The sequence below is a fragment of the Pristiophorus japonicus genome, chromosome 12, assembly GCF_044704955.1.
Source record: "Pristiophorus japonicus isolate sPriJap1 chromosome 12, sPriJap1.hap1, whole genome shotgun sequence".
Taxonomy (NCBI): domain Eukaryota; kingdom Metazoa; phylum Chordata; class Chondrichthyes; family Pristiophoridae; genus Pristiophorus; species Pristiophorus japonicus.
Genome location: NC_091988.1, coordinates 100,726,668 through 100,738,756, shown reverse-complemented (window position 1 = coordinate 100,738,756; position 12,089 = coordinate 100,726,668).

The following is a 12,089-nucleotide window of genomic DNA, read 5'->3' as shown; positions in this document are numbered from 1 at the left end:
ATTTTGGAGCTATTTGATGATTTAAACATGCCTGCAGGCGCTAAAACAGGCATCTGCACACTTAGCACTCATCCATCATCATAGGCAGTGCCTCGAAATCGAGGAAGACTTGCTTCCACTCTTTAGGTCCTTAGGTGGCTGAACAGTCCAATACGAGAACCACAGTCCCTGTCACAGGTGGGACAGACAGTCGTTGAGGGAAGGGGTGGGTGGGACAGGTTTGCCGCACGCTCTTTCCGCTGCCTGCGCTTGTTTTCTGCATGTTCTCGGCGATGAGACTCGAGGAGCTCAGCGCCCTCCCGGATGCACTTCCTCCATTTAGGGCAGTCTTTGGCCAGGGACTCCCAGGTGTCAGTGGGGATGTCGCACTTTATCAGGGAGGCTTTGAGGGTGTCCTTATAACGTTTCCTCTGCCCACCTTTGGCTCGTTTGCCGTGAAGGAGTTCCGAGTAGAGCGCTTGCTTTGGGAGCCTTGTGTCTGGCATGCGGACGATGTGGCCTGCCCAGTGGAACTGATCGAGTGTGGTCAGTGCTTCGATGCTGGGGATGTTGGTCTGGTCGCTTATGTTGGTGCATCTATCCTCCCAGGGGATTTGCAGGATCTTGCAGAGTCACCATTGGTGGTATTTCTCTGGCGACTTGAGCGTATATATGTGGGCTCCACGCATGCACTTTCAGTGAAGGTGTGGCGTGTGCTGTCTGACACAAAACGGAATGTCTCAGGGTGAGGGATTGAGGGAGTTGGGTCACAGCCTCTCAGAGACGGCACTGGAGTTCCTGGTGGATGAGGTACAGAGGAGGTGGGGTGTCTTCTACCCGCGGGGGAGGTAGGGGAAGGAGGCCCTAGAGGGACCGAATGCGGCGAATGTGGGAGGAGATCACCCAGGAGGTAATAGCCTTGAGCCCTGCCCCGAGGACAAGCTCCAGTGCCGCAAAATAATGAATGACTTGACACGAGCGGACAAGGTAAGATCCTATCTCACAAACGCACTTCTCAATAACTGCACCACCACCACCAGCATCACAACATCAACTCACATCACCCACCATCTAACTAGACTCTGACATTCACACATCTCACACTCTGGTATCTTTAACAGGCACTACTCACACCTCAGGCACATTTCACAACTCACACAACCACACTTGCCAGTACAACAACAACTTGCATTTATATAGCGCCTTCAACATAGTAAAACATCCCAAGGCGCTTCACAGGAGTATTATAAGGCAAAGAATTTGACACCGAGCCATATAGGGAGAAATTAGGGCAGGTGACCAAAAGCTCGGTCAAAGAGGTAGGTTTTAAAGAGCGTCTTGAATGTGGAGAGTGAGGTAGAGAGGCGGAGAGGTTCAGGGAGGGAATTCCAGAGCTTGGGGCCTAGGCAACAGAAGGCACGGCCACCAATGGTGGAGCGATTATAATCAGGGATGCTCAAATGGGTAGAATTAGAGGAGCGCAGACATCTCGGGGTGGGGGGTTGTGGGACTGGAGGCAATTACAGAGATAGGGAAAGGCAAGGCCATGGAGGGATTTGAAAATAAAGATGAGAATTTGAAATTGAGGCGTTGCTTAACTGGAAGTCACTGTAGGTCAGTGAGCACAGGGGTGATGGGTGAGCGGGACTTGGTGCGAGTTAGGACACGGGCAGCTGAGTTTTGGATCACCTCTAGTTTATGTAGGGTAGAATGTGGGAAGCCAGCCAGGAGTGCGTTGGAATAGTCAAGTCTAGAGGTAACAAAGGCATGGATGAGGGCTTCAGCAGCGGATGAGCTGAGGCAAGGGCAGTGATGGGCGATGTTACGGGGGTGGAAATAGGCGGTCTTAGTTATTCTGTGATATCTGGTTGAAAGCTCATTTCAGGGTCAAATGTGACACCTAGGTTGCGAACAGTCTGGTTCAGCCTCAGACAGAGGTGAGGGAGAGGGATTAAGTCATACACTCATTCACAATCATCAGTCTTTTCCAGGACAAGGTAGCAAATAACAGGCACAGCAGGACCTGACCGGGGGAGGGGAAGCACGACTGCATGATATCAGTCGCTTTGAGGAGGCGGTGCTGGAGGTGATGGGGCGGGGAGTGACAGACGCCGTGGCCACAGGCACAGCAGGGGGCAGATCGGCGAGAGGTGTGTGCCCACTCCAGCTTCCTTACCTATCCACAACTATTCCTGATCCCTAACCCCCCAAACCAGACTGATTCCTGGGATGACAGGACTGTCGTATGAGGAGAGATTGGGTTGACTAGGCCTGTATTCACTAGAGTTTAGAAGAATGAGAGGGGATCTCATTGAAACGTATAAAATTCTGACTGGGTTGGATAGACTGGATGCGGGGAGGATGTTTCCCCTGGCTGGGAAGTCTAGAACAAGGGGTCACAGTCTCAAGATACAGGGTAGGAAATTTAGGACTGAGATGAGGAGAAATATTTTCACTCAGAGGATGGTGAACCTGTGGAATTCTCTACCACAGAAAGCTGTGGAGGCCAAGTCACTGAATGTATTTAAGAAGGAGAAAGATAGATTTCTAGACACAAAAGGTATCAAGGGGTATGGGGAAAAAGCAGGAATATGGTGTTGAGATGGAGGATCAGCCATGATCATATTGAATGGCGGTGCAGGCTCGAAGGGCCGAATGGCCGACTACTGCTCCTATTTTCTATGTTAAAACCCTATCCTAACTCACAAGCTCCATCACACACATCCTGCTGTGGTGGCCACACACACAGCACCCTAACCCTTCTGGCTTTATCATTGCAGGCTCCCAGGAGCAAGATTTACCCCCCCGGGTGGAACTGGGAAAGCCAACTCACTCCTTGGAGGAGGCGAGTGAGGATGATGCGTTAATGGCCATCATTGTTGCCGACACCAGCTCAGAGAGCGGCACCATATGTAACGTAGATGCTGGGGTAGAATAAAGAGGCTCACAGTGGCACACACTGGGCACTAATGGGCAGTGCCCATGCCGGGCGGAAGGGACAGCTCAGGTGCCACCTTGCCAGGGCCAAGCTTCAGAAGAAGCGTTTGACAAACCAACTGCTTGGTCTCCGCAAGATCCTACAAATCCCCTGGGAGGACAGACGCACCAACGTTAGTGTCCTCGACCAGGCCAACATCCCCAGCATCGAAGCACTGACCACACTTGATCAGCTCCACTGGGCAGGCCACACTGTCCGCATGCCAGACACGAGACTCCCAAAGCAAGCGCTCTACTCGAACTCCTTCACGGCAAACGAGCCAAAGGTGGGCAGCAATGACACCCTCAAAGCCTCCCTGATAAAGTGCAACATCCCCACCGACACCTGGGAGTCCCTGGCCAAAGACCGCCCTAAGTGGAGGAAGAGCATTCGGTAGGGCACTGAGCACCTCGAGTCTCATCGCCGAGAGCATGCGCAGGCAGCGGAAGGAGCGTGCGGCAAACCAGTCCCACCCTCCCTTACCCTCAACGACTGCCTGTCCCACCTGTGACAGGGACTGTGGTTCTCGTATTGGACTATTCAGCCACCTAAGGACTCATGTTTAGAGTGGAAGCAAGTCTTCCTCGATTCCGAGTGACTGCCTATGATGATGATGCAATGCACAGCCTGGCTGAAAGCTATGGGGTCGTTGCTTGGGGGCCGGAGGAATCAGTCTGCACCTTGATCCGTGGCTTGACGCAGACTCTGGCACGCAGCTCTCCAGTGTGGGAGACAGGCGATGTTACGGAGATGGAGAGGCTGGTCAATTCCATCCCACGACCTGTGGGGCGTGACATCATGCTGCGTCTGATGACTAAGGTTGCAGCTTGCACAACAATCATTGCAGCTTTCAGGGAACGACAAGGTGCTGCAATGGATGATCAGGCAGCTGCCATGGTTAAAACCCTATCCTAACTCACAATCTCCATCACACACAGCCTGCTGTGGTGGCTGTTGTGTATCTGTAAAGCATGCACTCCCATGTTCCGCCACCAGGGAGCTCATCCACTGAAGTCCCAAGGGATCCCAGCATCCCTTGGGAGCACTGTATCTAAGCCGGCCCATAAGGCCTGTGCCTCACTCTGGAGTGTCTTATTAAAGACTGAGGTCACTGTTACTTTAACCTGTGGGCATCCTGGAGAAGTTCTCGGAGGGTGAGGACTGGGAAGCCTATGTTGAATGGTTAGACCAGTAATTTGTAGCCAACGAGCTGGACGGAGAAGGAAACGCTGCAAAAGGGAGAGCGGTGCTCCTCACAGTCTGCGGGGCACCGACCTACAGCCTCATGAAGACTCTTCTGGCTCCGGTGAAACCCACAGATAAATCGTATGAGGAGCTGTGTACACTGGTTCGGGAGCATTTTAACCCGAGGGAGAGCGTGCTGATGGCAAGGTATCGGTTCTACACGTGCCAGCGGTCTGAAGGTCAGAAAGTGGCGAGCTACGTCGCTGAGCTAAGGCGACTTGCAGGACAATGTGAGTTTGATGGCTACCTGGAGCAAATGCTCAGAGACTTTTTTGTTCTGGGCATTGGCCACGAGACCATCCTACGAAAACTTTTGACTGTAGAGACACCGACCCTCAGTAAGGCCATTGCGATAGCACAGGCGTTTATGTCCACCAGTGATAACACCAAACAAATCTCTCAGCACACAAGTGCTAGCAATGTTCATAAATTAACTGGAACTGTGTTTGCGAGCAGAAATGTACAGGGCAGAACCCACGAGTCTGCAACTGCCAGCAGGCCTCAGGTGACCCAGATGACTCAGAGTCCCCAACAAAGGATGAATGCAAGGAAATTCACACCTTGTTGGCATTGTGGAGGCTTCCATTCAGCCTATTCATGCTGCTTCAAAGAGTATGTTTGCAAGAGCTGTGGAACAATGGGGCACCTCCAGCGAGCTTGCAAACGTGCTGCAAACTCTGCAAAACCTACGAACCACCACGCGGCAGAGCAAGATCGGTCTATGGTGGATCAAAGCAATTTCGAGCCTCAGAGAGAGGAGGCAGATGCTGAAGTACACGGATGCTGAAGATCGCTGCGGCCGACCGAATTGAGAGACTGTGGTGCAACAAGACACTCAGACCAGCTTTGAGCCCCATCCACACGAAACTGAGAAAGTACACCAAAGAGGTTATCACTGTCCTGGGCAGCGCCATGGTCAATGTCACCTATGAGGGCACAGTGCACGAACTGCCACTCTGGATTGTCCCGGGCGATGGCCCCACACTGCTTGGAAGGAGCTGGCTGGGCAAAATCCGCTGGAACTGGGATGACATCCAAGCGCAATCACATATCGATGAGACCTTATGTACCCAGGTTCTTAACAAATTTCCTTCCCTTTTTGAGCCAGGCATTGGAACCTTTTCCGGGGTGAAGGTGCGGATCCACTTGGTCCCAGAGGCACAGCCCATTCACCACAAGGCGCGAGCTGTAGCTCACATGATGAAAGAGAGTGGAAATCGAGCTGGACAGGCTGCAATGCGAGGGCATCATTTCCCCAGTGGAATTCAGCGAGTGGGCCAGCCCGATTGTTCCAGTACTCAAAAGTGATGGCACGGTCAGGATTTGTGGCGATTATAAAGTAACTATTAATCGATTCTCCCTGCAGGATCAATACCCGCTACCTAAGGCAGATGACCTATTTGCGACGCTGGCAGGAGGCAAGACGTTCACCAAGCTCGACCTGACTTCGGCCTACATGAGAACTGGAGGCGTTTTCGAAGGGCCTCACCTGCATCAACACGCACAAGGGACTGTTCATCTACAACAGATGCCCGTTTGGAATTCAGTCGGCTGCAGCGATCTTCCAGAGAAACATGGAGAGCTTACTCAAGTTGGTACCACACACGGTGGTCTTTCAGGACGACATATTGGTCATGGGTCGGGACACTGCCGAGCACCTACAAAACCTGGAGGAGGTCCTCCAGCGACTGGATCGCATAGAGCTGCAGCTGAAGAGGTCAAAATGCGTCTTCATGGCAACAGAAGTGGAGTTTTTGGGGAGAAAGATCGCAGCGGACGGCATTCGGCCCACAGACGCCAAGACAGAGGCTATCAGGAACGCGCCCAGGCCACAGAATGTCACGGAGCTGCGGTCGTTCCTGGGATTCCTCAACTATTTTGCACCCTTTTAGAGCCTCTACATGTGTTATTGCGCAAAGGTGCGAACTGGGTATGGGAAAAAAAACAAGTAATTATTTTTGAGAAAGCCAGAAACATTTTATGCTCCAACAAGCTGCTTGTATTGTATAACCCGTGTAAAAGACTTGTGCTAGCATATGACGCGTCGTCATACGGAGTCGGGTGTGTATTACAACAAGCTAATGTTGCGGGGAAGTTGCAACCTGTTGCCTATGCTTCCAGGAGCTTGTCTAAGGCCGAGTGGGGCCTACAGCATGATTGAGAAAGAGGCATTAGCGTGTGTGTTCGGGGTAAAGAAAATGCATCAGTGCCTGTATGGCCTCAAATTTGAGATGGAAACCGATCACAAGCCCCTCACATCCCTGTTCGCTGAAAACAAGGGGATAAATACTAATGTCTCAGCCCGCATACAAAGGTGGGCACTCGCACTATCAGCATATAACTATACCATCCGCCACAGGCCAGGCACCGAGAACTGTGCGGATTCTCTCAGTGGCTACCATTGCCCACCACAGGGGTGGAAATGACGCAGCCTGCAAACTTGTTAATGGTGGCGCAGCCCGCAGACTTGTTGATGATCATGGAAACGTTTGAAAATGATAAATCACCTGTCACGGCCCGTCAGATTAGGACTTGGATCAGCCAAGATCCTCTGCTGTCCCTAGTAAAAAACTGTGTACTGCATGGGAGCTGGGCCAGCATCCCCGTTGAAATTCAAGAACCAATCAAGCCTTTCCAGTGGCGAAAAGACGAGCTGTCCATTCAGGCAGACTGCCTGTTGTGGGGTAACCGTGTAGTGCTACCAAAAAAGGGCAGGGAGACGTTCATCTCGGATCTCCACAGCACACACCCGGGTATAGTAATGATGAAAGCGATAGCCAGATACCACGTGTGGTGGCCCGGTATTGACTCTGACTTAGCGTCCTGTGTACGGCAATGCAGTATATGTGCTCAGTTGAGCAACGCGTCCAGAGAGGCACCACTAAGTTTGTGGTCCTGGCCCTCCAAACCATGATCGAGGATCCATGTCGGCTATGTGGGCCCGTTTCTCGGTAAAATGTTCCTGGTGGTGGTGGGTGCTTTTTCAAAATGGATTGAATGTGAAATAATGTTGGGAAGCACCGCCACCGCCACCATTGAAAGCGTGAGGGCCATGTTTGCCACCCACGGCCTGCCTGACATACTGGTTAGTGACAACGGGCCATGTTTCATCAGTGCCGAATTTAAAGAATTCATGACCCGCAATGCGATCAAACATGTCACCTCGGCCCCATTTAAACCAGCCTCCAATGGGCAGGCAGAGCGGGCAGTCCAAACAATCAAACAGAACCTTAAACGAGTCACAGAAGGCTCACTCCAAACCCGCCTGTCCCGAGTACTGCTCAGCTACCACACGAGACCCCACTCGCTCACAGAGGTGCCCCCGGCTGAGCTACTCATGAAAAGGACACTTAAAACTAGACCCTCGCTGGTTCACCCCAACCTGCATGATCAGGTAGAGAGCAGGCGGCAGCAACAAAATGTAAATGATGGTCGCGGCACTGTGTCATGGGAAATTGATCTGAATGACCCTGTGTATGTGCTAAACTATGGACATGGTCCCAAGTGGATCGCGGGCACGGTGATAGCTAAAGAAGAGAATAGGGTGTTTATAGTCAAACTAGACAATGGACAAATTTGCAGAAAGCACCTGGACCAAACGAGGCTGCAGTTCACAGACTGCCCTGAACAACCCACAGCAGACACCACCTTTTTCGAGCCCACAACACACACCCAAAGGATCAACGACACCACCCCGGACCAGGAAATCAAACCCATCACGCCCAACAGGCCAGCAAGGCCAGGCTCACCCAGCAGCCCTGTAGGGCCAACAACACGCCAGCCCAGCGAGGGCACAGCCAACACACCAGAACAGACATTTGTACCGAGGCAGTCCACCAGGGAAAGAAAGGCTCCCGACTGCCTCACCTTGTAAATAGTTTTCACTTTGACTTTGGGGGGGAGTGATGTTGCGTATCTGTAAAGCATGCACTCCCATGTTCTGCCACCAGGGAGCGCATCCCCTGAAGTCTCAAGGGATCCCAGCATCCCTTGGGAGCATTGTGTATAAGCCGATCCCTAAGGCCTGTTCCTCATTCTGGAGTGTCTTATTAAAGACTGAGGTCACTGTTACTTTAACCTCCGTGTGCAGTCTCATCTGTGTTAGGAACACAATAGTGACCACATGCGCTGCACCCTAACCTTTCTGGCTTTCCGAGTCCTTTAATTCAGAGTCCGCCGAGGGGTGCAAACGTAAATTGAGTCGTACCATGCTGGCGTTGCGGTGGTAATCACATGGCTCATCAAGTGTCGGTTCAGAGACTATGTGTGCAAAGGCTGCAGCACAAAGCGCCACCTCCAGTGAATGTGCAAAAGAGCTGTGACTCACCACAAGATGAGGAGGAATTTCTTCTCTCAGAGGGTTGTAAATCTGTGGAATTCTCTGCCCCAGAGAGCTATGGAGGCGGGGTCATATTTAAGGTGGCTATAGACAGACTTTTGAACGATAAGGGAGTAAAGGGTTATGGGGAGCGGGCAGGGAAATGGAACTGAGTCCATGATCAGATCAGCCATGATCTTATTGAATGGCAGAGCAGGCTCGAGGGGTCAGAAACATAGAAAATAGGTGCAGCAGTAGGCCATTCGGCCCTTCGACCCTGCTCCGCCATTCAATAAGATCATGGCTGATCATTCACCTCAGTAACCCTTTCCTGCTTTCTCTCCATACCCCTTGATCCCTTGAGCCGTAAAGGCCATATCTAACTCCCTCTTGAATATATCCAATGAACTGGCATCAACAACTCTCTGCGGCAGGGAATTCCACAGGTTAACCACTCTCTGAGTGAAGAAGTTTCTCCTCATCTCAGACCTAAATGGCCTACCCCTTATTCTAAGACTGTGTCCCCTGGTTCTGGACTTCCCCAACATCAGGAACATTCTTCCCGCATCTAACCTGTCCCGTCCCGTCAGAATCTTATACGTTTCTGAGATCCCCTCTCATCCTTCTAAACTCCAGTGTATAAAGGACCAGTTGATCCAGTCTCTCCTCATATGTTAGTCCAGCCATCCCGGGAATCAGTCTGGTAAACCTTCGCTGCACTCCCTCAATAGCAAGAACGTCCTTCCTCAGATTAGGAGACCAAAACTGAACACAATATTCCAGGTGAGGCCTCACCAAGGCCCTGTACAATTGCAGTAAGACATCCCTGCTCCTATACTCAAATCCCCCAGCTATGAAGGCCAACATGCCATTTGCCTTCTTCACTGCCTGCTGCACCTGCATGCCAACTTTCAATGACTGATGATCCATGACACCCAGGTCTCGTTGCACCTCCCCTTTTCCTAATCTGCCGCCATTCAGATAATATTCTGCCTTGTGTTTTTGCCACCAAAGTGGATAACCTCACATTTATCCACATTATACTGCATCTGCCATGTATTTGCCCACTCACCTAACCTGTCCAAACAACCCTGCAGCCTCTTAGCATCCTCCTCGCAGCTCACACCGCCACCCACTTTAGTGTCATCTGCAAACTTGGAGATATTACACTCAATTCCCTCATCCAAATCGTTAATGTATATTGTAAAGATCTGGGGTCCCAGCACTGATCCCTGCGGCACTCCACTAGTCACTGCCTCCCATTCCGAAAAGGACCCGTTTATCCCAACCCTCTGCTTCCTGTCTGCCAACCAGTTCTCTATCCACGCCAGTACATTACCCCCAATACCATTTACTTTGATTTTGCACACCAATCTCTTGTGTGGGACCTTGTCAAAGGCCTTTTGAAAGTCCAAATACACCACATCCTCTGGTTCTCCCTTGTCTACTCTACTAGTTACATCCTCAAAAAATTCTAGAAGATTTGCCAAGTATGAATTCCCTTTCATAAATCCATGCTGACTTGGATCAATCCTGTCAATGCTTTCCAAATGCGCTGCTATTTCATCTTTAATAATTGATTCCAACATTTTCCCCACTATTGATGTCAGGCTAACCGATCTATAATTACCTGTTTTCTCTCCCTCCTTTTTTAAAAAGTGGTGTTACATTAGCTACCCTCCAGTCCATAGGAACTGCTCTAGAGTCGATAGACTGTTGGAAAATGATCACCAATGCATCCACTATTTCTAGGGCCACTTCCCTAAGTACTCTGGGATGCAGACAATTAGGCCCCAGGGATGTATCAGCCTTCAATCCCATCAATTTCCCCAACACAATTTCCCGCCTAATAAGGATATCCTTCAGTTCCTCCTTCTCATTAGACCCTTGGTCCACTAGTACCTCCGGTAGGTTATTTGTGTCTTCCTTCGTGAAGACATAACCAAAGTATTTGTTCAATTGGTCTGCTATTTCTTTGTTCCCCTCCCTGGTGCCTCCCTGGTGCAAGGGTCAAGGATGTCTCGGAGCGGGTGGAGGACATTCTAAAAAGGGAGGGAGAACAGCCAGTTGTCGTGGTGCACGTTGGTACCAATGACATAGGTAAAAAAAGGGATGAGTTCCTACGAAATGAATTTAAGGAGCTAGGAGCTAAATTAAAAAGTAGGACCTCAAAAGTAGTAATCTCGGGATTGCTACCAGTGCCACGTGCTAGTCAGAGTAGGAATCGCAGGATAGCTCAGATGAATACGTGGCTTGAGCAATGGTGCAGCAGGGAGGGATTCAAATTCCTGGGGCATTGGAACCGGTTCTGGGGGAGGTGGGACCAGTACAATCCGGACGGTCTGCACCTGGGCAGAATCGGAACCAATGTCCTCGGGGGAGTGTTTGCTAGTGCTGTTGGGGAGGAGTTAAACTAATATGGCAGGGGGATGGGAACCAATGCAGGGAGATAGAGGGAAACAAAAAGGAGGCAAAAACAAAAGACAGAAAGGAGATGAGGAAAAGTGGAGGGCAGAGAAACCCAAGGCAAAGAACAAAAAGGGCCATTGTACAGCAAAATTCTAAAAGGACAGAGGGTGTTAAAAAAACAAGCCTAAAGGCTTTGTGTCTTAATGCAAGGAGTATCCGCAATAAGGTGGATGAATTAACTGTGCAAACAGATGTTAACAAATATGATGTGATTGGGATTACGGAGACGTGGCTCCAGGATGAGCAGGGCTGGGAACTCAACATCCAGGGGTATTCAACATTCAGGAAGGATAGAATAAAAGGAAAAGGAGGTGGGGTAGCATTGCTGGTTAAGGAGGAGATTAAGGCAATAGTTAGGAAGGACATTAGCTTGGATGATGTGGAATCTATATGGGTAGAGCTGCAGAACACCAAAGGGCAAAAAACGTTAGTGGGAGTTGTGTACAGACCTCCAAACAGTAGTAGTGATGTTGGGGAGGGCATCAAACAGGAAATTAGGGGTGCGTGCAATAAAGGTGCAGCAGTTATCATGGGTGACTTTAATATGCACATAGATTGGGCTAACCAAACTGGAAGCAATACGGTGGAGGAGGATTTTCTGGAGTGCATAAGGGATGGTTTTTTAGACCAATATGTCGAGGAACCAACTAGGGGGGAGGCCATCTTAGACTGGGTGTTATGTAATGAGAAAGGATTAATTAGCAATCTCGCTGTACGAGGCCCCTTGGGGAAGAGTGACCATAATATGGTGGAATTCTGCATTAGGATGGAGAATGAAACAGTTAATTCAGAGACCATGGTCCAGAACTTAAAGAAGGCTAACTTTGAAGGTATGAGGCGTGAATTGGCTGAGATGGATTGGCGAATGATACTTAAGGGGTTGACTGTGGATGGGCAATGGCAGACATTTAGAGACCGCATGGATGAACTACAACAATTGTACATTCCTGTCTGGCATAGAAATAAAAAAGGGAAGGTGGCTCAACCGTGGCTATCAAAGGAAATCAGGGATAGTATTAAAGCCAAGGAAGTGGCATACAAATTGGCCAGAAATAGCAGCGAACCTGGGGACTGGGAGAAATTTAGAACTCAGCAGAGGAG